Source organism: Ixodes scapularis, unplaced genomic scaffold (genome assembly GCF_016920785.2).
Source record: "Ixodes scapularis isolate PalLabHiFi unplaced genomic scaffold, ASM1692078v2 PGA_scaffold1__304_contigs__length_218370807, whole genome shotgun sequence".
NCBI lineage: Eukaryota > Metazoa > Arthropoda > Arachnida > Ixodida > Ixodidae > Ixodes > Ixodes scapularis.
Genome location: NW_024609846.1, coordinates 170072673 through 170099225, shown reverse-complemented (window position 1 = coordinate 170099225; position 26553 = coordinate 170072673). Strand labels below are relative to the sequence as shown.

General features: G+C 48.5%; 1 protein-coding gene and 1 non-coding gene across 2 annotated transcripts in view; both read left to right on the top strand.

Annotated features, from left to right (window-relative positions):
* The first annotated feature begins 723 nt into the window (after nucleotides 1–723).
* On the top strand, nucleotides 724–796 carry Trnaf-gaa. The gene has a single exon. It is a non-coding gene; the product is annotated as a tRNA-Pro (tRNA).
* A 23761-nt stretch (nucleotides 797–24557) lies between these two features.
* The window catches only part of LOC8032668 (cationic amino acid transporter 4), a 130092-nt gene continuing 128096 nt past the window's right edge, over nucleotides 24558–26553 (top strand). Inside the window, exon 1 of the mRNA XM_040218852.2 lies at nucleotides 24558–24736. The gene's annotated coding sequence lies outside the window, so the exon portion shown is untranslated. The remainder of the gene's footprint in view (nucleotides 24737–26553) is intronic.

Genomic DNA, 26553 nt, shown 5'->3' with positions numbered 1-26553 from the left:
AGGACAAGAGAAGCGTCAACGCAAGCAATCGATGTGTTTGTAGTGACCCGTAATTTGCAACTGCATATGGGCTCCATCCCCTTTGGTTTTTTATTCCGTTTTGTTTCCTCTTCCTTTGCCGAGACGTCTTCAAAAAACGGAATACGTATATGCTCTGCACTCTGGAAAATAACACAAGAGCAAACTAGTATTTCTTTTATTACAATGCAATTAATGCAAAGGTGCAAGCGAGCTGGACAAGAACGACAATAGTAATCCCTGGATTAGGAAAACAAAGGGGACATAGGACAAACAGAAATCTCCAAACACAGCTAGGTGACTGGTGTGCGACCGAAAAAATCCGCCGGGTCCTGGTATCGAACCAGGCACCTCTCCATTTCCAGTGGAGCGCTCTATTAACTGAGCTAACCAGGAGTTAGACGTCGGTAGAGCAAACGGATTTTATCAGCTGCCTCCAGTCTCACACCAACAAGGATGAAAGGCCTGCATTTTAAGCTTATGATTATAATGCAATTAAGGCAAAGGTGCAAGCGAGCTGGAAAAGTATTACAATAATAATAGAGATGGGGAACAAATGGGACAAAAGACAAACAGAAATCTCCAAACTCAGCTAAGTGACCGGTGCGTGACCGAAAAAAATCCGCCTGGTCCTGGTATCAAACCAAGAACTTCTCAATTTCCAGTGGCAGGTGATAAAACCGGTTTGCTCTACTGACGTCTAACGCCTGGTTAGCTCAGTTGGTAGAGCGCTCCACTGGGAATGGAGAGGTCCCGGGTCCGATTTCCGGACCAGGCTGATTTTTGCGGTCGCGCACCAGTCACCTGGTTGTGCTTGGAATATTTTTTGCTGCTTTTCTGGAACCGCTGTTAGGGTGTACGGCTGTTCCATGCTGCTGTCACCCCTAACAAGAAGATAAACCATAATTAAATTAGCGCTGTACTTATCTTTTCAACTCGCACTCAGACTTACAGTACGAGAGATAGACGACTTCAACGACTGGACGATTTCGGCAGCCCCGACAGTGCTTTTTTTTATAATTAGTACACAGTAGATTCGCCAAGCCTTGGCTACGTTGATATGGCGCAGGCGCCATGAAAGTGCCTTTTTTGTTGTTGTTTTGTGTTGTCTGCTCGCTTCCTCCTCCTCTTCCTTCATTGTGCCGGATGTACCATGTTTGAGTTGCATGCACCCTTATTTAGCGACCATATATAGGTCACATAGATTGGTGCCACCATCAAGTGGGCAAACTAATGGCTTGTTCAAGACGGCCGCCGTGGGACCGGAGCCGTAAGGCAAACTTTCCTACGCTAGAGCTCCACCAATCGGCGAGTTATGATTGTTAAAAGAATTGGCAGCAACCTTTGTCTCTAAAGTTTTGTTTGTTTGTTTGGCGTTTTCCAGAAAAAAGTGGGATAGCCGGGAAGGGAATTCTCTATCCCTAAAGTCCCGTAACGCATAACATGCAGTATGTGAGTTGCGATCGTTAACGTTTGATTAAAAGACGTTAAAAAATTCATGTCGTGGACTGTAGAATCTATCGTTTAAATCACCAGGCTTCGGCATTCCGCGGAATGCAATGAAGCCGCGATGCACTTGGTGGGGTTGATTGGATGGGGCTTGCTCGTGTTGGTCGCGTCGTAAGAGGGCACCGTACGAGGGAGGTGACGGGGAAGGGGCAAAGGCAGACTTAGGCAGCCCGAGCCCACAGGGAGAACTAAATTACTTCACTGTAAATAGTAAGTTTAGTACCCCTGCCACACGGAAAAGTTAATATATTTTGATTAAATAACACGGGATTTAATCAGCTCGCTGCTTTGAGTGATTATATGAGCGTCGCAAGCTGATTTGTCGGCCCCATATTTTCATTCGATCGAAATTACATTGATTTTAATTCAGTAACTGCACGCGGTAACATTGCTTACATGATCATAAGTGACACTTGACGAACCGTGTCCGCGTTAGCTACGTCTACTTGATTTTACACTGACCTGTATTGCTGTGTCCAATCACTGCGTGTCTCGCCCTTTTTTCGAAATATTTCTGTATAAAATATGCATTCCTACAGCAATAATTGCGTGACTCAATATTTTCTACTTAAAACAATCACATTTTTCTATAGACGTCTTCTACGCATACCTCGTGCCATTTCGCATCGATTATTTAGTGGTGTAATGTTTTGCCCGTCTAATAAAGTGTTTCTTAGACCGTTGCAATATGCAGCTTTCATTTTAGCTAATAAAACACGCGTATGTGACGAAAAGCGCGCTACGACAGTCGATCCACGCGCGTTGCCTTCGCTTCGACGCCCGCCCCCGATGGCCTTTCTTTGCGACGTCACGAGAAGAGCGCTACGGCCTTATTTCTAGGAGGTGTTGCTCTAAGCGGTGTCTGTAATGTGTGATGTTCTATAGCTAACGTGAAATCAATTACTTCGCTAGATTTGACCGGGAAACAAAACTGATGTATATATCAGGTAACATTTATTTCTCGGAATATGCACGGAGTGACAGACAAAGCAATCCTGGAATTTTGAAAGAGAGCCCCTTAATAAGCATTTCATGCTCAAAAAAAAAAAAAAAAAAAAAAAACGGTACGAATGATGATTTTGAGGACTTTTCTATATTTCTTACGTCGACAATTTGCATATCTTATTATTATTTGTTAATGTGTAAATTGGTTGATAGTATGTGTTTGAGTTGACGCACACATACACGTTCTATTACTGGTACTCTGTCCCTCTCAAGAGACCCGTGTAACTTTTCGTTCGGAAATGTTTTTCCTTACTGCAACATTTCAATGAAGTCACTATTTTTTTAATTCTTGGATAGCAACACAGTTACTCCGCTACGGGTGGCAAAGCTGGAAAGTAAGCATTATATAAACGAATGAAAGCCCGGTGAGGCCCTTGCTGAACACTGCTTACTTGAATTTGAAATAGTAGATAAAATATGTGTGTTTGATGTTTTCCCGTTAACTTCGTTTGCAGCTTTGTATCCAACCCCCGCAGGGGTCCTATTGAGAATGCCGGCAGTATATTCTGTCGAAGAATAATTCTCATTCAAGAAGAAACACTGAGTCCTGCCGTAATGCGCACGCCGGTCAAAGTTACTTAATGCAATTATTTTGTTGTAATGTGAGCGACTGTGGAGGTTATAAGGGCGTACTCTTCGCCTGTGAAGGTGCCTTGGCTACATGGGCGCTCAGAGGAGGGGGGGGGGGGGGGGGGGAGGGGGGCATAACGAGGCTACATTAAGGCGCTTCTAACATCTGCTAAAGTCTATCTATACAGAATAAAACGCTATTCGGTCTTTATTTAAACGAAGTTTTTTTATTTTGTGTTTTACAGTTAGCGAATTGCACGCCATCATACCCATATGCTACCCCTAAAAGACACGCTAGTTTATTGCCGGACACATCTAGCCCGTCCACTATGGGATGCCTATACAAGCCGCGTTTTGTGCCGTGAACGAGTGTATTCCCGAAGAAATGTTCCCAAGCCTGACTTCCGGCCTCGAACCAGGCATTCCAATCTGGGCTTTGTTTTTCAACCTTGGCATCCGATGGAGCGGCAGCTTAACCGTTCTCATTTCGCGGCGTCGAGGGCCTAGTGGCCCGCTTTGACTTGGCTGTCTTCCTTGCAGTAACTCGTTTCCGGACCAACCCGCGGATCCTCGTTACTCCGGGAATGAGTAGCAATCCTCTCGAATGCACGCCTCGTAAAACGCAGAGTCCCCTATCAGGGGGCCAAGCTCATCGGACCCGAACGACATCGACAGTGTCCCAGTTCCCGTACGGGCGGGCGTGGAAGAGTGTACTTGAGCGCGAGATTGCTCACTAAAAGCGCGCTCTGGGCGCTCGACTAGACGATGGCAATCAGCCCGTAGCGCGAGTGTCCGTCAGCAGCGGGCCATCGTCGACAGCGAGACGTTTCGGTGAGCGGTGATTTGATAACGCCTCGCCGACTATGCAAAGGAGCTGTGACCGACAGTTGAGCTTCGGAGGCATTGGGGTGATCCATAAACCTCGGCTTGTGGCTTCGCCCTCTTCGTGGAGCCGTCGGTTTGTCGAGTGAATAGTGCGCCGTCCTGGCACGAGTATTTCGATAGCCCACGATCCACCTCGTAACTTACCGTGTTTTATGCCGTAGAAGTATTTGTTTTTTCGCCTGTGCGCCTCATATTACGGTGCGACATACATGAATCATTTTTATATACGAAATGACCTTATGCCAGCAAAATGTACGCCGTATTGACATTCTCAATGAAGGAGGGGAGGCACAGCACCTCCAACAGCCAGCTTTTCTAGCAATCCGAAGACGCTACGAAGCTTGGCGGCACAGGTTCGCGCCTGCAGTGACTTTACCAACTTTACAACAAGTGAGCTACAAATGTGCGACTGATGTACGACACCTTTCTTGAAAGCTGCCGTCTATAGGGGTGTACAATTTATACGGCGGCGTGACAGATCGGAAAATGAGGTAGTTCATTATAAAACCTGGGTGTTGAAATGGGTCATTTATTAAGGGGAAATGGTAGCTTTTGTCTGCATTCTTTACTTCACATTGTTTGTTCTGCGGTGTTGTCCCTTCGGTGGCCCCCAGACACGGTGTGTGGAACTCTCAAGGCAGAAAAACACCGCCTCCGGATTTATCAAAGACCGATGGCACCACAGTTTGTGGGGCCCAACTCCACACGAGATTGTATACTATGCTCAGAAGGAAATTTTCAGCAGCTGCAGCGAAGCTTCGAACACGTCAAAGGGAGCCTCTCGGTTAAACATTGCACCTTGAAGCTGCACTCGACGCTCCAATGGGTTATGTGGAGGGGACGTTTGTTTGTATTTCTTTAGCAACTAAGTAGCGAAAATGCTAGGCGCGGTCTTCTTAATTGACATATCTTAAAGGGTAACTGCAAAGAAAAAAAAAATATTTTTTTAAACAGCCTAATTCGGACAAGCATGTAAAAAAAAAAAAAAAAAAAACTTTCCGCGAGAAAAAGAAAAAAATTACAGCAATATTTATTGCGTGAGACTGATTTTAGTTTGCGGCTATTTCGTCCGTTTTAAATCGCGCGCCACAAAGTTGGTGTTCCGTGACATTTTGCACCGATTGGCTGCTATACTTCTCATTGGCTAAGAGTTTGATTGAAAGCTTAGATCTCGGTTGTGAAACCTTTGTTATATGTTGTAATTTCCTTTTGAGCGGCATATTTTTACGCTTAAAAAAATAACCCATGTGATGAGAGTTATTATTCTTTACAAAAGGTTTACAAGACGGGCACTTCCGTCTGGAGTCATACCATAACGAACAAACGCTTCGCATTTCTTCATGGCCGCCGAAGTCTCTGCTCCCGCCTGTCTCGCCTACCTCGACTAGTCGTTTCGCCGAAGTGATCAGTGTTTTGTGCTGACCCAGGTGCGTACGTACGTGAGTGAGACTTCTTGAAGTGAAGTAGTGTGTGTTTAGCAGCTGTCGCAGGTGTTAGTGATAGGAAGCGACGCGGGGCTTTGGCTTTCATAGTGCGGTTCTTTCGTTTTCCTCTTTGCTTGCTTAGCGTGCTTTTTTTTTTTTTTTTTCGCGTGGAGCTTGCGCGCGCATATGCCGATTTATCGGAGATGTCGGATGAGTGATCCCGACAGCGAGCCTTCTAGCAGCCATGTCGTCCCGAAAGGAATCCTATTTGGCTGGAGGCAATCGGGCGTTCGCGTAGCGACAAACGTGTCCAGTTACCTTCTCGTCATATCGCTCCGGAGGCCGTCGAGATTCGCACCGGGTGCACCGAACGTCCGCGACTAGACACAGCTGTTACGTAAAAAACGTGGCACAGTCAGGTTATTACGTAATAGCCGTCCACAGAAGCCTTCGGACGTCCAAATTCTGCTCTAGCCGACAGATTTTTTTTTTCTCGGCTTCCGAATCATCTTACGTAAAGTTTGAATGAATTTGTACTGTTATCGTAAATCTTGGCTTGTGATTGCGGCTTTGTAGATTATCTTATTCGTTTTGCTGGAGAGTCGCAAACGACGGGCATAACAAAATCGGTCGCATATTCCGCACACCTTGCAAAAGCACTTCCCCAGTCACCTTGCGAAAAGCGCGAAAAACGGAGTCCGCACCGTCCCGACTTCCCAGTCTTTTACCTGCCTTAGAGCAGTTTGTCCTGCTGGCTGCTAGTAGGTATGTCTACTGCAACTGGAACTTGAAACTAGGGGCAGGGTCAGAGAGCAAAGAGACAAAGTTCGGAAAGCTTGCTCGCCCTCCCCAATTTCTGAACACTCAAGTGATTGTACCGCAATAAATGCTCAACGCCTGTTCCCAAAATAAGAAAGCACTATGTTCACTACGTAAAAAATGGTCTCAGTTTATGCATCTGTGGGAAGGTAGAAAATCTTGACCAAATTTATTCATAGCGCACGATGAGCGCAACACGTCGCTGTGCAAACGCAGGCCAACAATACGAAGCATAAAAACGGCAGATTTAGGACAACGATTCGGAGCCCATTGTCCAATTAAAACGACGTAATTTTGTTGAAACGACCGCAGCTTTTTACTCACGGTATACGTCGGGAATCTTCCACATTTTGAAACGGAACGAAGGAAGATTTACTTTTAACAACGCTCGCTGCGTCCTCCCGGACCAGTTTGACTGGATCAGCTGACGACGACGGGACTGAACCCGTTGAACCCCAGAACAACCCCCCAGAAACCCCAGAACAACCAATTTGCGCTTCGTGTTAGTGTGGGTGTCTACTTTCAAGCACCGCACCACACACACCACGAACGTTTCATTTCTTTGTCGCATCGCCGTGTTGCACCAAACAGAACGAGATCGCCGAAGTCAACGCAGAACTGTCGTAAACCTTGGCTTGTGGTTGCGCACTCGTGGACCCTGTGACTCCCTTCGCTTTCAAAGCACGCACGAACGATTACGAACGATACTTTCCGTCTTCCGGGAACATCACAGGGGCACTTCTACGGTCACGTCTTCGCTATGTGCTCGAAAACCGCGCAGCTACCACAGGGTCACCGCGTTGCGATGACTTGGTTTATCGGAGCTCTTTTAGATTTGTTTCTCAATAAACGTTTTCATCCATCCATCCATCTCGTGTCCCGTCAAACCAAAACAATACCGGCGCCATGTTTAACGCGCGTTGTTGCCAGATATTACCGGAAGTCGTGACGCTGCGTCGTTCAACTCCGCAGCCAAGTCAACCCAGGAGCATTTCCAAGAGTGAGGGGCGGGGTGTACTTCTCCTCCGCGGGAGTCGAAAGAGCGGGAGTTTCATGGAGAGGTTCGGACTCCGACTAAATTACGTCCTGTAAAGTAAATATTGATAAAAAAATTTTTTTTTTCGCGGAACATTTGTTTTGTGACATGCTTGCCCCACTAGGCTGTTTACAAAAAACACCTTTTTTGGCAGTTATTCTTTAAGTACGCTTAGGTTGAACGTCTGGAAAAGCGTTCCGATAGTTATTTGCACAAGAAAACTTGCAACTAAGCAAAAGTCAGAAGCAATGTAGGTGCTATCTTGCAAATTATTTATTCTCGCCGACCACGCATCTAACCCTCCCCGCAGGGGGCACCTGTGAAAGCAGGTGTTTGGTGAGTGGCGTCACCACGGACCCCGAGCCATGCGGGTTCGCCCGCCCACGTCTGGCTGTGTGTGGCTTTCCCGTGTCCGAGGAAAAGGGCATCCTGGTGGTTGAGCCTAGCCCGGGGTAGGTTTGGACCCTTCGGGGACCCCCGGGTGAGGCAATACACCACTTCGGCCCCTGCTTCTCGTAGACGGGAGTCCTGGTAAGGCCCGGCCAGGATGATTCAGTCTAGTCGCCTTTTCTTCTACTATTCCCTCCAATCTTTCATCTTTACCTTTCCTGTTTCTTTTACTTCTCTCTCATTTCTCTTACTCCTTTTTCACCCCTCTTTGGCGGCTGGTTAACCTTGGGTGGCAATAGACCTCTCTCTTGACCCACACTTGGGTATAGTTTCCCGGCAGCACTGCTAGCGTAACGTCTCCAGCCAAGCCCTTCTTGTTATGGTGCGTTACCTAATCCCTTGTTGGGCTCGGTCGTGGGCGGTGCACCGCGTATTCTGAACATGCTTTGCCCTCTTATGGCACCCCTCCGTTCTAAACCCTTTGATCGGCCCCTGAAAAGGGGTCGGACCGAAGTAGAGCTGAATGATAAGTCTTCACCGGTACAGAACACCTTTAGCCGATTCCTTGTTATGCACTCCGAACAAGAAGAAAAACCTCTTGCGAAGTTGTCACCTTTTCTGATCGCAAAAACCCTAGAAACCCTTGTAGGCAAAAACTTCAAAGCAAAGAAGCTAGTATCTGGTGACTTGCTTGTTGAAGTGGAAAATGAACACAGAGTGCTGCCCTCTTGGGCCTAAACAAGATTTCTGAGTTATGAGTCTCCGTCACTCCACATCGAACATTAAATAGTTGCCAAGGAGTAATTTTCGAGGATGACTTGCTAGAGTCAAGTAACGAGGAGACTTTGGAAGGTCTTTCCAGTCAAGAAATAACGGCAGTACGACGAATCCTGCTTCGTAAAGACGGAACCGAGCGACCAACAAAACATATAGTACTTAGATTCTCTTCCACGATGCTGCCACAAAGTATCAAGGCGGGCTACCTCCACTGTGAGGTGCGCCCATACGTCCCGAACCTGAGACGCTGCTTCAAGTGTCAACGGTTTGGTCATGGCTCTGCCACCTGCCGCGGAAAAGCAACCTGCGCAAAGTGTGCATGCACAGATCACCCAACAAATACGTGTGGCAGCTCAACCCCTAAGTGCATCAACTGCACTGGTGCCCATCCTGCTTACTCGCGATCGTGTCCAAAGTTTAAAGAGGAGAAAGAAATTTTAACCTTAAAAACAAAGGAAAACTTGACCTACCTTGAAGCACGAAAACGATTTTCGTTCCTTCAAGGAGAACGTACGCCGAGGCAGCCGTCAGGGGGACTAGGTCGCAGTCAAATGCATCAGTGGGTACCCAGTATAGTCTTCGAGAAACTGAGTGCCCACCCAGTCCCCTCACCCCTACGGAGACTTCTGTGGGATCTCGGACGCCTGAGGTGCCCCACAGAAGCTCACGAAGTCCAAGGCGTTTCCGCAACGCCTGGCCCCGAAGGTTCGCGTGGTGCTTGACCCCACCCGCTCCCAAGTCCGAAAAGGATCCCCTCCTTCCTCTACACAGGGGGTGGAGGAGGCCATGGAGGTCAATAAGTCACTGACGGAACCTCTCCCATCCACCGAGGGTAGCATGGAAACTGCCACTCCTGTGCCTTCATGCTCGAAGGCAGGCAGTGTTTCCTCTGCACCCCTAAAAAAACCAGCGCAGACATCTCAGGTGCCTGCCGGCCCGTCAGGCAGAGGCCGGGCACAGCCCACTCGCTTGACCGACAATCCGAGAAAGCCGGGTCACTTTGACGAGGCAGTCTCGTTGAAGGGCCCAGAGGTATCCACGGAAGAGAAAATGGAAGAGGCCAGTCCAGCTTCAGATGACGACTTGCTTCCTTCGGGAGCGGAGTCCTTGTCTTCTTCCGCGGGTGAGCCCGCAGAACGACAGAAGGACAATGCTAGAAAGAAAAGAAATTTTCCTCGGATTTTAGCTTCGAAAGAAAATTAGCTTAACTATATATAGGTATCTTTTTAACTTTTTTATGCGTTTTTAGGGGATTTTACTAAAAGGCAGCCACACCGATATTTGTATGCACTTTTTCCCACAACTTTTTATTGATTTCAAATAATTTTGATGGGTCATCTCTCTTTTATGCAATGGAACTGTCGAGGTCTCCTACGCAACATGATGCCATTAGTTTGTTTCTTAGCGAGCTACGACCGATAGCTCTGGCTTTGCAGGAGACTCATTTGAATTCCAGTCATTCAAATGTTTTACGGTTCTATCACACTTTTCGTAAAGACCGCCCATCTCATTCAGCCGGTGGTGTGGCAGTTGTTGTGCAGAGAGGGGTGGCATGTGCCGAGGTGCCCCTGGACACCCCGCCCGAGGCAGTGGCTGTGGGGGTTCTGACTGACCGTTTAATCACCGTTGTTTCATTGTACCTTCCGCCACAGATCACAGTGCACATGCGTGAGCTTCAAAAGCTCATTGCCCAACTACCACACATTAGGGGATTTTAATGCTCATCACAGCATGTGGGGCAGTGCACGAGCTGATTCGCGTGGAGAACTTATGGAACGACTTTTATTGTCATCGAATCTTTGTCTTTTAAACACGAAATTTCCAACCTTTTCTAGTTTCGCACATAACTCCTTCACCTGCATCAATTTATCGTTATCATCGCCATCTCTGGTTTCTTGTTTTTCTTGGATGGTTTTAGAAAACCCATTCGAGAGCGATCACTTCCCGATTGTCGTAGAGAGCCTTGCTGCTTTTAGTACTATTTTAAAACGTTCGCCGTGATGGCGCCTTGAGAAAGCGAATTGGGAACTGTTTTGCTCATCTGCAACATTTTATAGTTCTTTATTATCAGTCTTGTCTCCAGATGATGCTACAGCTTATGTTACTGAGAAGATAAGTGAGGCTGCAGAACAATCTATTCCTCGCACCTCTGAGAAATTACCAAGAAAGTGCAGGCCATGGTGGACTGAAGAATGTTTCACGGTACCCCACAGTATGTAACAAGATCGAATTCAAAAGGCGAAAAGCTCAAGCCCGCTGGACTAGAAGGCAAGCAAAAAAGAAATCGTGGACGAAATATCTCTCCTCACTGAACAGCTTTGTCTCCGCAAAGGAGGTGTGGGACCGTTACCGCAAGATCAAGGGGGATTACTGCTGTTTTATTATCCCTCCATTGTTCAAGACTGTTCCTACATCACTGAAAGACTTGGGCAATACTCTTGGCGTTCACTTCCAGAGCGTTTCGAGTTCTGAAAACTACAGTGCCACTTTTAAACAGTTCAAAATGAAAGAAGAATGCGAGCGAATAGTTATGTCGGGGGCAACCTCTACACCATACAACCAGCCCTTTACGCTCCGTGAACTGGAGTTGACTCTTGACATCAGGAAACAGTCTGCCCCAGGTCCTGATTTCATCCACTATGATATGCTTCGTAAGCTGCCCCTACAACATCTGCTTAGTTTTTTCAACCTTCTCTGGGAAAGAGCTTACTTCCCTGAATCCCGGAAAAGAGCACATGTTATACCCCTCTTGAAAGCTGGCAAAGACCCCTCTCTTCCCCCGAGCTACCACCCAATTGCTCTTACGAGCTGTCTCGGTAAAACGTACGAAAGACTTATCAACAAACGGCTGGTGTTCTTTCTTGAAGAACAAAACCTATTTGATAACAATCAGTGTGGTTTCCGCCAAGGCCGGTCTACCCTAGATCACCTCGTGCGCCTCGAGACAAGGATCCGGGAGGCTTTTGTAAAGAGCCAGCACTGTATGTCTGTGGTTTTTGACCTGTAGAAGGCGTACGACACGACCTGGAGATATAGAATCATGCGAGACCTTTATGTCTGCGGAGTACGGGGCCGCATGTTGCGTTGTATAAAAGCTTCTTTGACTGGGCGGACCTTTCAGGTTCGACTAGGCATCACATTATCGGACACATTTGTTCAAGAAAATGGGGTTCCTCAGGGGGGCATCCTGAGTGTTACATTATTTGTTTTAAAGATTAACTCCCTAGCTCAAATACTGCCACCTTCCATTGAACATTCATTGTATGTCGACGACCTACAGATATCATTTTCCTCTTGTAATCTGTCCAGCTGTGAACGCCAGCTGCAGCTAGCAATTAATAAGATCAGTAAGTGGGCCGACGAAAATGGCTTCAGGTTTTCATCCGGAAAAACGGTGTGCGTTCCATTTTCTCTTCGACGAGGGCTGTCCCTTGATCCAGTGTTGGCATTGAACAGAGCACCTATACCAGTTAAAGCCGAGCATATGTTTCTGGGAGTCATAGGCTACGTTTCCATGGATGCGACCATGGCGCATCGAATCGAGATGTGACCAGTCACGCGCCCGCGATCCTCCTTTCCCTTCCTCGTCTACCCAATCATAGGCGGTTAATCTCGATTCGATTCGCTACGATCGCATCCATGTAAACTCAGCCATATTTGATAAGAAGTTGAATTTTATCTCTCACTCTCACGGAATTACACCGTCCCGCGACATGGCGTAATTGCTTTTGGTGCATATCTGTCTCCGAGACATGTTTCTTTCCGCGGCATTTGCGTCCACGGTGCTTTCTAGGTGTGTCCCCAAGCATTCCGGTGCTTCGATAGCCGGCAATGGTGCGGTCATTGCCGGGGGTGATGCGTGTTTTCGAGGTCGGCTACATGGTTATGCGTGTATGACCGAACCAAAAAAAGTTTTTTACAACCTCGCATGATTTTTGAACGAATTATCCATTACTCAGTGTGTACTGTTATGTAATTTGTGTAAATAGCGTGTTTTTTACCCCAAATATTCACCAAATACACGGGACTTGGTAACAGTGCAGCACTAAAATGAGCGGCCATCGGAACCGAATGGTGACGCATCACGCTCTCGAGGCGCGTGTTTTGAGCTTTCGAACCACACTGGTTGTTGGTACTTTGATGAAACGCGAAGCGTGAATTATATTAAGGCGCTTTTGTTCCCACTGGAGCAGAGAGTGGGGAGTGTCACGTCTGTGCTGCCTATCCTATACGCTCTAGAGGCATCCCACGTCCTCGGCAGTAACGCGTCCATACGCCGACGAGGATGCTGCAGCGTCCCTAAAGCACGGTCCAAAACTGAAACGTATTCCGAATTCGTGTACCGGAACACGTATACACCAACTCAGGTTTACAAACAAACCGGAGCGACCCTAGTGGACGCCACCGGCGCCGTGCATGCGCGATGGAGTGTGGGCAAGAAGCTCGCCGTCGCCCGTAAACAAACCATTGAAATGCGATGTTGTCGGCGTCGGTGTAAGTCCCCCTGCCCTTTTTCGCGTTCGCATTGTTGATTCTATGTCTTCCAGGCAATGTCTGACTACTTGAGCGGCTTCAGCGAAATTACTGAGGCTTGTTACACCGGAAAACTTCGCGTGAATAATGTGACATGCGGCGATTCATTACGCGTGGACGCCGCAGAATGTACGCTAAGCCTGAATCGCATGATGAGATTTCGCTCGCAATTTTGAGTCGCGACGCGCTCGGGCTGCAAAAGCGTGAACCGTAGCTGAGATGGTCGACGTCGATAATAAAAATTACAAGCAGAATCGGACCAAGTGAATCAGGCATAACAAGTCGGTGATGGCCACTGGTAACAATGATCAACATCTCCTTGTATTTCCTGTTTACATCGAGCTTGCTTACCAACCTTCAAACTCGGAAGTCTTTTGAGGCCGGCACTTACTTCTTATCGCAAGTACCTGGCCAACATTTGGTTTATGAGCCGGCGTCGTCTAAAAGAGCAGACGACAAGCAGAAACGTTTGAAAGAGCAGACGACAGTTCGATCGTCTTGCGGCCGTTTCAACTTGAAGACGCACTGAACGCAGCCAGCAGGTGGTCCGTACAACTTGGCTGTTTTCCGGCGTTCATGTTGGAACAAAACAAATAAATCAGATGACCACGAGTATCCGTGAATTCAACCCAAAGTGCTTCCCGCCCAGGCAATCGTGGTCCAACGGCGTCTGGTTTTCTTTTTTGACGACACATATCCACGTTCTCGGAGGAACCGAGCACATGAAAACTGACCTTTAAACTTTCTTGACTCTTTTGGTACAGCTCCAGTCGCGGCGTTTTGACGAGAAGGCGGGTTTTTGTCTGGTTCCTTTGAAAACAATGCAGGAATACACGTCTCACATGGGGACTTCCGCACACAGCCCCAGACCGGAAGTGCGCCCGACGCGCCGCCACCGCGCTGTGACGTAACAGAGATGAGTTCGTGTATAGAGATGCCCGTTTCCGGTTCTGACGTCACAGCATCGCTTTTACGTGTCCCGGCTTCAGTATTTGGAGTACCAAAAAGCTCGAGGTACACCGAAGCACTTCTAATGAGTTGTGAATGCGAAAGCATAAATGTCGTTCTTGCGCGCGTTCTCGTGAAGAGCCCGCGCCGCGCTCCAGAGTGTGCTCGAGCGGGCACTCTCTAGGAGGCTCCGCCAGCCAAACGCTTCCTTTTCCCGGCGCGCTCTGGCGCTGGCACGTAGCGCCATGCATCTCTCCTTGAAGCTGAGGCGCCTCGGCCAATGGGAGCCTCGTTCCTTGAAACTGTGATGCACATCAGCCAATAGGAGCCCTATCCGTCAGATTTCGGTTTCACTTTGAGAGGGGAATTTATTTGCCGTTTGGCTCGGCGTTTTGCGCGGCTTCAAATCTGAAACCTTGAGATTTCCGCTTCATTTGTGTAACATACAGAAGTCTGCATACCTTGGGCATTGGCCAGGCCCAATGACGTGGCACCAATAAAATCAGACCTCCTGCTGTAGTGATACTGAACGGTCATGTTTAGGCTCATCTGATACATGGCGCAGCCGACTTGGAATGGCGAGGGTTTACGCGGACCCGACTCCAGCGGAACTGACCTGAGCGGAACCGATTCGCGCCCCGGTGGAGGATGGACAGCCTGAAGCCGCCAGCGGAGCTACGTCTTACAGGGAACCTTCAAGGAGAACTGGCGAAGATTTGAACAAAGGCTGGACATTTACTTGAAGGCCACCGGATATGCCTTTAAGCCCGATGACGAGAAAGCAGCACTGTTCCTGCACGTCGCGGGAGAGGGGGCACTGGATATCTTAACACCTTCGTCTTTGCCGAAGACGAAGAAAGAGAAGCGTACGAAACGCTAGTGGGGAAATTCGAGGATTACTGCATCCCGAGAAATTGTGAGACGTTCGAGAGGTATGTCTTACGGACAAGATAACAAAACCAAGGTTAGCCCTTTGTGCAATTTCTGCGGTACGAGAAAACTAAAGCGCAATCGTGCGATTTCGAAGCGCTGAATGATTGAATGATAAGAGATCAAATCGTTTACGGAATTCTGGACAAGAAGCTTCTTGCAAGACTTCTACGGGAAGTCGACTTGTCATTAGAGAAAGCAGTTCAGATCTGCAAGGCAGCAGAAATGGCCAAGCACCGAGACTGGACTTGGGAAGAGAATCAGGAAACGGCGACCGTGGACTCAACGGAAAAGCGAAGTTGCGAGAGTCGTCATCGTCATCCAAATGAACGCACTGCAATTTGATGCACGCGATACGATCCTGCCCTGCTTTTGGCAAGGTATGCCTCAGGTGCGAAAAAAGGAACTACTTTGCCGTTCGCTGCCCTTTGAAACCAGCTTCGCAGACTCAACGAAACTGTTGTATCCACCAGCGACCAGAAAGAAGTGAAGATCAAGACATGGATTGCACGCGTCAGGGCAGGAAAGTGCTAGGAATGGTGAAGCCGCGAGCTCTTCGAGCTGATGGACAACAGCAAAACGCCGCCCAGCAGTACATTGACAGCGACACTCCTCAGACGACTTCGACATTCTGGATACAAGCGTCTGTTCCACAAACACCCGCAGAGACTGGATTATCACCGCATCCTTGGTGCAGGGCGCCGGTCCTCGATCCATGGTCGACCTTAAAGTGGACACCAGATCGCAGGCAAACCTGGAGATCAATGTTGCGCTTTTTTGGACTCCCACGGCGACTAGGGAGAAGGAAGTCACTTGAACAACGCAAAAAACGCAGATTGGATGCTTCTTCTGAGGAAATTCGTCATCAGCGACTTTCACTAATCAGCATCCAATCTGCGTTTGCAGCGTTGTTGACGTCACTTCCTTCTCCATAGTTGCCGTGGGAGTCCAAAAAGCGCAACATAGTCTCCTGATCCCGTTTTTGCTATCCCAAAAGGTGGGCCAAACATTTAAGCTTCGCCACAGTGACGCAGCACTCAGGAACTACGACGGAGGTGTGATAAAACACTTAGGCATTTCGACGTTGCGACTAAAGCTTATGGCATGAAAAGATCGGAAGATTTCTTTGTTGTGAAGAATGGGTCGACGCCAGGAAATCCTAGGGCTGCAAGCATCGGAGGCTTTCGGACTTGTAAATATGGTTGGGTATGTAGACACGGAGAACTGCGTGCCTCAAGAATTCGCAAGCTTTTTTTTTTTTGGAACGGGTTGCGTGAGCCGTCGTTGCCACATGGTTCTTCAAGACAGCGCTCAACCAAGTGTTCAGCCGGCCCGGCGTGTGCCTCTGGCCTTGCACGAACCTTTGAAAACCGAGCATCAACGAATGGTGAAACACGGTATCATCGAGAAAGTCGACGAACCCACAGGCTGGGTAAGTCCGTTGGTAATTGTAAGAAAGAAAGACGGGACGCTAAGGGTATGCCTGGACCCTAGACGCATTAATTGACAGCTAAAAAGAGAACATTATCAGTTGCCTCGACGTGAGGATATTGAAGCCGAGCTTAGGGGAGCTCAATTTTTTACAACGCTGGATGCGAAAGCTGGCTCTCATCAGATTCCTTTGGATGATGATACATCAAGAATATGTACCTTTGGATCACCGTTTGGACGATACAAATTTCTAAGACTTCTCTTTGGCATAGCATCCGCGCCAGAGGTTTTTCTAGAAGACTCTAAATGAAATCTTCGAAGGAGTGCCGGGTGTACGAATCTATATAGACGATATTCTCATGTGGAGATGTACGAGACAAGAACATGATGAGCGCCTACGACTGACTTTACAGAGAGCTCAAAAAGCTGGCCTAACATTCAACTTAGATAAGTGTAAATTTGCCCAGCAAGAAGTTGCATTTCTTGGAGACATTATTGGCAGCAATTGTATCAAGCCCAATCCCAGTCTGATCAGCGGTCTTTCATCAATGACTGCATCAGAAAACAAAAAAAAGCACTCCAGTGTCTGCTTGGGGTAATTAACTACTTCGGCGAATATGTGCCTAACCTAGTGCAAAAAACAATGGCTCTGAGAAGTCTACTAAGGCATGATGTAATTTTCGAATGGTTACCAACCCATCAAAAGAAATCGAAAATTTGAAGACTCTGCTGGCAGAGCCTCCACTCCTAGCAATCTTTGACCCCCAAAAACCTACAAAAATTACGTCGGGCGCATCCTCTACAGGACGGGGAGCGGTACTTTTGCAGCACGATCAGAATTACTGGTGTCTCGTGGCCTATGCGTCTAAGGTACTAACAGATGTTGAATCGCGCTATTCCTATATAGAGAAGGAGGCATTAGAAATAGTAGTGGGCTGTGAAAAATTCACCAGTTAGTCTACGGTATGCAAATAACAACTGAAACGGATCATCAGCCACTTACATTAATCTGTAAGAAATCCATAGGTGACATGCCACCGCGTCTTCAGAGATTTTTTACACGCTTGCTAAAATACGATTTCATTATGCAGTTCGTTCGAGGAAAAAAAACTGCTAGTAGCCGATATGCTCTCAAGGGCACCGGTCAATGATGGGTCGCAAGAGGTCACTACCGACGTCGAGATTCACGCAACCGGTGTTCTCTGGGACTTGGTGTCTGCAGCTACCTTGTCACGGTTGACAGCAGAAACCGCAAAAAAAGATTCGGTACTGAAACAGGCAATCATTGCAATTACGAATAACTTGCCTGTAGAAGGGGGGGGGGGGTCTTTAAATATTTTGATTGGATTTAACAGTAATCGAAGGAGTTCTACACAAAGGAAGCAGAGTTGTAGTGCCTCATGGTATGCGTAAAGAAATGTTGTTACGTCTGCATGACGGACATCAAGGGATGACAAAGTGTAAGGCTAAAGCACGCAGATTTACTTTTTGGCCAGGTTTAAACGAGGAAGTAACTTCGATGATCAACAGCTGCTCCGTCTGGAAGCGCTAAGCCGACGCACTAACACCTGAACCTTTTATAATGAGGGAAACACCAAACCTTCCCTGGAATCGTGTGGGAACTGATATATTTGAGTTCGCCGGGAAATCGTATTTAGTTCTCTTTGATGCATTCTCCAATTACCCGGAAGTTGAAAAACTAGAAGACCTGGCAGCTAGGACGTTGATTGACAAACTTAAAGCTATATTCGCAAGGCATGATATACCAATGGTAGTCACTTCGTACAATGGCCCACAGTTTGCGTCCTACGAATTCAAAGCGTTTTCGATCTCCTATGACTTCGGACACATAACCTCAACTCCCAGATTCCCACGCTCTAACGGACTAGCGGAGAAGGGAGTTCAAATTGAAAAACAAATATTTAAGAAGACCAATTTCGTTGGTAGAGCCAAGTGGTTATGACTCATAAATCATAGATCAACACCTCTTGAAGGTGGACGCTCACCAAGTGAGTTACTTATGAACAGGAATTTAAGATGTAGGTTGCCCAATTTCACAAGTATAAAAAAAAATATGTAAAGAAACACCAACGGCACTACAGAGGAACTCATCTAGGTGAACTTCACCCTGGCGATATTGTACGGATCAAGGCTGCTGGGTCATGGGAACCAAAAGCGAAAGTAGTTCGCAAGGTTGCACCGCGTTCTTTTGAGGTATTGACGGAAGACAACCGTACATTTCGCAGGAACAGGCAACACCTACTAAAGACTCAGGAAAACGTTCCAGGGGGCCGACGGTACTGGTAGTGAATCGGACGAATTTCCGGAAGCGAACGACGGCGAAGAACAGCCATTCTGTGCCAGCTCGACGCCGCCCGGCGTTGCGTTTGGGAGGGTGACGATCTCAGGCGCGGAACCAAGAGTCGGGGTTGTGGCTCGCTGCTACCATGGCCCCGAGGAAATAGGCCTGGAGTGGGGGTACTAAAGTAGAACTTTTATGTACAGTTAATATACAAGTAGCATGGTCGACTGGTTAATCGGCAATCGGCGATTTCGGACTCCCCAAGCCCAAGTTATATAGCCCTCCGAGGGCGAGAAGGCCCTCTGAGAGAGAGAGGAGCCTTCCCCGGTGTTCGAGTGTTCACGAGGTGTCCGAAGTGCGGGGGCGGCTGATGCAATTTCCGGGTGTTCTTTCAGCGAGTGGCAGATGATGTAATCCCTCGACGTTCTTGCCGCGCTCCGGTGGCTGATGTAAGGAGTCGACGTTCTTGTTGAAACCCAACACCGACAGACCCACACACACACAGGCACGCACACGCACGCCGGTGTTCCTCCTTGCGAGGGCCCGCGATTCCAAATGGTCTCGTGGCCTCCGGAAGACGTTCTTTTTGAGTTTAAAGCCCCCAGTGAAGGGCGTCGCAACACCGGGCTCCAAAAGCAGTGTCTGAAAAACACCTCGAAGCAGCGAGAGCTCCAAGCGCTACATCAGGAAACCACCTCGACGTAGCAAGAGGAGGAACAGCTGGGAGTACACCCAGTTCATTTAGTCAGCAGGGGACCCAGTTAAGAAGATCAACGTGGCAGTGCAGACCTCAAGCCGTGCTGACTTATGACGAAAACTTCAACCAAATAATCTAAGTCTCGTTTTTTTATTTGTGTGTATGGGTTTGCTTTGCGTGTCAGTGTTTTTTTTTCATTTATTATATTTGCTCGTGTATGTATATTGTGTTTATTTAAAGAAGGGAAGATGTAACATATGGAAGTCTGCATACCTTGAGCATTGGCCAGGCCCAATGACGTGGCGCCTATAAAATCAGACCTGCTGCTGCAGTGATACTGAACGGTCTGTTATGCTCATCTGATACAATTTGGAGAGGGTAATTTATTTAACGTTTGGCGCGGCAGCTGATGACGTCAGCTTGCTCCATGGGCCAGGTAACGCTTTCGCATTAATATATCAACTTTTACGGGTGTCTGTACTGTGATGTAGGTGCGCCCTTATTGAGGGAGGGGCCGATCACGGAGCGCGCTTCCTTCATGCCAATGATCGCGTGCTGTTTCCGTGCTTGACACAAACGAACGCTCTATGACGCTGTCTCCGACGCTGGCAACGCCGGTGTCGCCGAGCGCTCAGTTGGCCGGGTGCACACCTGCCGGCTTCTCCCAGTGATTTTTATTTCTCGTCTTTCCCTTCGCAAATTTATGTCAGTATTGTCTTTTGTACGCGGTAGTTTCGGTGTGATGGCGTGAGATTTCGCCCGATGTTCCGCCGACGACTGTTCAACGTCCTCGCGCTTGGTCGAGCCGAGAGTGTAGACGAGGTGCTGCCGTCGAGACTTGAACAAGGTGTATCGGTGCCACTTCTTTATTGGTCAAGTTGCGTCGCAAACTCGTCGTGGTCTGAGCTTCCCTCGCGATGGTTTTTGTGGGGCAGTGTGAAACTGCTGTGCTTACCACATGCTCACCGGACTCGATCTGTTCCTCTGCTGGCGTTAATAAATGAAGGATGCCTACTAAAACGTCGCCAACAAAACAAGTATTTCTTCGTCTGCGAGATGTTGTGTTCGTGCCAAGTTTCGTAGTCTGCGATCAGTCGTGTGGTAAATCAGGTAAGCAATGAATGCCTCGTCCTACCATGTCGCACATCAAGGCTTCGTGGGACAAAGTTACAATCGTGCCCTGCCGTTTAAAGGCGCCGTGCAGAGATATTCGCTTGGTCATTTTTTCAATTTACACGAGCCTGCTGGCACTATACTTCGTCTTACCCTACGATGGACAAAAGCTACGGACGCCAGATTCAATCACGAGCCACTTAGAAATCGGGTGGTACCTTGCTTTGGGGCACGTATCGGTGCCCGCGTCTCGGATCACTGATGGGGTAGGCGGACAGTGGTTCGAATCGAATAGCACTGAGTGACTCATCAATTTCACATTGCAAAGAAAGCCACGACAAGCAGGCTCTTTGCAGTGTCGAAGCTCTACAAATGATGCAGCGCTTTTTGGTTCGGACCTTTATTCGTCCACTCCTGATCAATGTTAAGCATGTCATAGTTTAGCGTGGAACCCGTTTGGACCTGGCGGTCAGTGGCTTTGGCCTTTCGTCTATCGTTGGATGAGACCAGACTTGTGCCTATCTCAAATACCCTACTCAAGATACTGTATTTCAAATAATTTTTGAAGTATCTTGGCATCTTGCAAATACCTTTGATCAAGAGTATTTAATACTTTATTTTAATTACAATTCCGAGTATCTTGTACTTATTATCTTAACTACATTTTTTACATTCCGCCATTGTCCTAGTTTTTCGTTATGAAGTGGCGTGGGCGTGGCACGAGCAAACGTGAACATTCTTTCGACCAACGAAATCCTGTTGCTAGCTCCGCGTAGCTACCGTGACTTTGATTGAGCTCGTGAAAACATCGCCTTTTTTGCCGATTGTGACTCATATTTCAGCCCCAAAGTTCGTACAATGACGGTTCTCCCCTCGCCTTCCCAAAGGCGCCTTTTGTTTCCATAGAGTTTCCCACAAAAAAAATCTCAAACAAAAGCTGTGGTTTTACGGAAGTAAAGATGCCACCCTAAGGCACAACGCAGACCGGGAAACGACCTGCGACAACAATGCAGACTTGAGTGTCAAGCAAATAACAAATAGAAGAAAATAAAAATTGAACAAAAAATAATTTTTTTTTGTTTTTTTTTTTATATTTGACCCCGCTAAGACAAAACGTCTAGTTTTTTTTTTGTGATGTTAGTCCGGCACTTTTTGCTCTTGCAAACACTAACTGTGAGCGAACATTGATAAGCAGAGTACAGTACAGGAAACGAATTACGAGCTAGATGACCTCTCAAAATGCCAACAAAGTGTCCCCCTACGTTCAGTGCCTTTCTGAACGCAACCTACTTGAAGAAGGTGAGACCACTGCCGTGGCTATTATGTAGGTTCTCTTTGTTATCCATTCACTCATATTCGTATCTGAAGATCGTTTATAGTGAACTCCCCATGTAAGGAATATGGATTGTATTTAAACGATGCGTCTAAGGTGCACCGCAGGACGTGATATTCAGCGATGTTACTATTGGCGAGGCGCTCTGACCCGCGCACCCCCACACCTCGGTGTTCGCCCAACACAAGGCCTGTGCACGTGCCCACAGGCCTTGTGGGTATGTTCATGTCATATTTTTTAGTAGAGCGCGGGGCACAGTGTAATAAAAAAACACCAACAATTAGTGAAGTGATTTTAAGTGCCGAATCTCTCACGAAAGCAGTCGTCAGGGGATGCGAGCTTGACTCATTTGGGCTTTTGTGCTGAGCTGGGAACCGTGCATACTGCATTATTTATGCAGGTCGGAGTGGTAACAAAAGAGCCCCTCATCGCCCTTACCGGAGAACGAACTCCAGCCGAACGCTGCCGCCGCGTTCGGTTAAGTCAGCCGAGCGCTGAGCCATGGATTTTGTTGTCGCCCTCCATCTAGTTCTAAACTTAACCGCTTGGGGCGCCACGGTTTGATCTCCTCCCCAATTGCTAAAACGACGTCTTTCTTGTTGTCCCAGAAATGTTTTGTAAACTCTATCAGTGATATTGCCACGCGCGTTGCGGGCGAGCGCGTGGCCGAATGGTTACCGCATTTGGCTCTCGGGTGGAGGCTCCGGGTCCGATACCAGAGAGCGGACTTCTTTTTTATTTTTATTAATTTTTTCAATTTAACATTCTCCTAAGTTCGAGAGCCTTGTCGACTGATCGAGTCACGAATGTTCTACGCGCCGAACGTTCTACGCCGAATGTTCCAGAAACACACGCGGGTACAAAAGGCGCGTCTCGCCCCAGCGCTCGATCCTGCTGTTTCGCAGACATCGACGCCGGCGACGCACGCCTTTCTCTATTTTGTTTTGGGCACAAGTTCGCCGCATTGAACTTTTAGTTTCTTCAGTTATTCGCCGCCTCATCATTTGCCATTCGTGACAATATTTTGCTCCTTATAAATGGACTGCATAAAATAGCCCTACGATACGTTTTTTTTTTTCGTTTTGTGTTGTTGCGTGCTAATAAACCATTCTGGTAACCCAGATTTGCGCAGCTGTACAATTGTCGTTGTCATTGACGTCGATATAAATTACGCAATGCGGAAGTATCTTCAAAAGTAATTTAATTACATTTCTAAGTATGTGTACTCTACTCAAGATACTTTACAGTGAAAGTAACTTGAGTAGTATTTTAAATACTTTATGAACCAGGTATTTAGTAACTTACCTTAAATACTTTTATCGAGTATTTTGTCCATCGTTGGATGAGACAAGGTTATAGTGGGACCCAACTACACTCGCACTCAACGCCATTGACCAAGAAACTCCTTTGTTGCGGTGTCATTTCATGGACAAAAGCGAGCATTTTCTTTCAATCTCTCCGTCGCATAACTTGATGATGTAGCTGGGGGATCGCAGTATCCACCAGTGACCGTATTTTAATTCGGCTTATAGTTTGAAGCCGAGAATTGCGTGAGGACTCGCTTTGGACTCGTGGGGGGGGGGGGGGGGGGGAGAGGTGGGACTGTCGCTTTGTCAGACATGCCTATGCCTTTTGTGGCGGACTCCCAGACGACTGCATTTCATACGGTTGTCTGAATAAATTTTTAATTGATTTGATAATCGATAGCTCGACAAGCATTCGGGTCCCACGTCCAATCGCTGCAATGACGACAATGGACGAACCATAGCAATTTGTGAAACTCAGTGCGTGTCATGGGCTTTGCCAACCCCAGCGTGTGGCTATGATTAGCATTGTCGGCATATAATCGGCTCCAGATCACGTGGTTGTTCGCTCTGGCTGCGAGTTGAGGGGGTGAACGCTGCTCGTTTTTCTTTCATTTTTTTTTTCTGCGACTTCTATTACGTGCGGTGCAAAACAAACACGTGTTTCATATGTCAATAACGTCAGGGATTCGTCCTAAGCTGTATTTCCGCGAAGTACAAAATTTTTGCGTGGCCCCTTTTTAAGACTTTGACAAGCGTGTTGGGACAGATGTAACAGTAAGAAAGCACAAAACAAACAGAGGGACAAAAACAGACATGTACAAGCTGTACATGTCTGTTTTTGTCCCTCTGTTTGTTTTGTGCTTTCTTACTGTTACCCCTTTTTAAGTTTTAAACTCTTCGTCCCTCTTCTCCGTTTCGTGCGATGATAGTGAAATACTTTTTCTGCCTCGCGGCGATGTCAATCCGCTCGATCGGCACCAAACCGCACCTTGAACCGACCTGCGTTGCCGATGTCGCCACGTTGATGAAGCAGTCTACGCGCTATTTTCTCGACAGCAGAGGCACTCGCAGCGGCCGCATTACACCCGTTGCCGCGAAGTACCTCCACCCGCCTCCGCGCCGCACCAGACGCACTACTACGTATCCTTTCCCTCATCCGCCCGTATTTTGAATACGCTCATGTTTTGCGGATGGCCGTTCAAACCAAAAAGTGAAGTTTTGCTCCGGAACGCGTATTTCATTCCGTGTTCCGGTGCAAGTATTTGTAACTCGCTGCGGAGCACTCCGTGCTCCGCATCCCCCACCTGCCGCTCGCTGCCGCCTCGCGTTGTTCGCCTCACGGAACGGAAGCCAGGGTTTATCGGCGCGGCTCCCCGGCCTGCTTCCGCGCGGGGGAAGGAAGCAGGAAAGGGAAGTGCCGTTCCAGGCGAGGGGGAAAACAACCGCCGTCGCAGAACAAGCACAGAAACAAACGCTTCCCTCGCTTAATTCAGAAGGGGGCCTCCTCGCCCCCGAGCCCCTCTCGCACCCCGGGGAACAACTGGGAACCGGGACGGATCGTTGCCTCCGTCGAGACCCGATCGGACCCCGAGGTTGCGTAGCAACGTTCCCGGCGTGAGCGTGCTCGTCTTCAGCGGCCCACGTTTCCGCCGCCGGACGCTTTGTGACGGCGCCGACCATCCGAGGCTGAGCGTCCTCCAGCGCCTGAGGTGAGTGCAAGCCGCTGGGCCGGCTCGGCCGATCGTGCGACTCGGATGCGGACAGCAGGACCGTAGCCACGGCGGCGACCCGTGTGCCGTCCCCTTAGCTTCACTCCTCACTTCGAGCCTGCGAGCGGAGGACGCCGCCGCTTCTTTGACGGGGACGTTCGTGTGCCGGCCGGGGCGCTTTGCTTCCGATCCGGCCCACGTGGCCTCCGCCGGGTGCAGCAGCCGGCGTGCGCGGTGCCGCTCTGTGCCGCGTGGTATGCGTGCGCACAGTGACTCCGACGGCGGCGCTATTTTGGAAGTGTTCGGTTTCCGACCGTTCCCGTGGCTCCCTAGCCAAAGGGGTACGGCACCCGCCTCGACGAGCAACGGCAGCTGCGCGGCCGGCACTCACCGGGAACTGAAGCGTGCGCGCCCGTGAGCCCAGCGGAGCCTTCCTACACCGTGGCCCAGCGCCAGCACGGCGGGACGGGGAGACGGGATCGCGCGAACGGCGTGCGAAGCTCGGCGCAGCGGGTGTCTAGAGGCGCGGTATGGATATGGATACGAAGACAGACCGCTGAACAAGGCCGACCGAAAACGTGGCATTCTCCTCGCGGTGGAGCGCAGGACGCATCTTGGAGTACAGCGCCCCCCTTGCGATCGGTGGGAATCGGTTCATCGAACGACGTTTCATCGACAGATCGTTTCATCGACACGCGTTGTTTTGTCGACAGACTGTTTCATCGACAGCTAAAATAGACCATTTGCTGTATTACCCAAGCATCAAGGAGAATGCAGGGATTGGTGTGCCGCACGTGCTGGCCTCAGCAGTAGTTGCTTTTCTAAAGCAAATACCTAAAACAAATGGCATCTTGCACGCGCGTTCGTCAACGCTTTATTTTGGTTATTTACTTCGTTTCTTTTATACGGGGAAGGCGTGTGCGTGCGGCGCGTGGAACACCAATCCCTGCATTCTCCTTGATGCCTGCGTAATATAGCAAAGGGTCTATTAGGCTCTTTTTTTTTTGTGATAAGCTGCATGAGACTGTCGCCGCGAAGCGGCGTGTACTGTACGGTCAGGTGAGTTAACATTTTTGTAATAAGTCGCTGCATACTGTCGCCGCGAAGCGGCATAAACGCAGACCGGGGTGGTGGGGGAGGGGGGGGGGGGGAAAGGGGGGTTAACGCGCACCCCAGTGATGCACGCGTGACAAAATGTCCCTACAGCGTGTGCAATTCGCGTAACGAGTGTCGATGAAACGATCGTGTCGACGAACGTGCGTCCATGAAAAGTTGTCCACGAAACGTTCTTCCACGATACGAGTTACGCTTCACAGTAACCGCACTTGGCCATATTGTTTCTTAAAATCATCGTTGCCAGTTATCTGAACCTTCATCTGAAATCACAGGAAACGCTTTTCCACCCTCCACAAATGTTTAAACAGTTCGCGACAGAGCAAAGCATTACTACATGACATTCCTAACACCGAATCTAAGAAAGTGTCACTTTTGTGTCATGACGATCAGCAGTTGCGTCTTCTCTGCACAAGCCCCAAAGTGGCAGTGCCCGCAACAATGTCAGGGAACGGAGTGCCGATACTCTAAGCGCAGCTCATTTAGTGGCTCTATCCTATAGCCTTTCCAGCCACAGAAGCGGCCTAAGCACGCCATCGATCGGGCCACCACCACTAACCCCACAGTTGTCTTTGAACAAATTTTGAGTGACGGGTTAATCTCTTACAATCATGTAGAGGGACAGTAGCCACTTCTGGGACACACAAAAGAGAGTCTCGGGGAGAGGGCAGCTCCTCCTTCCTCTCTCCTCTCGTGGTGGCCAG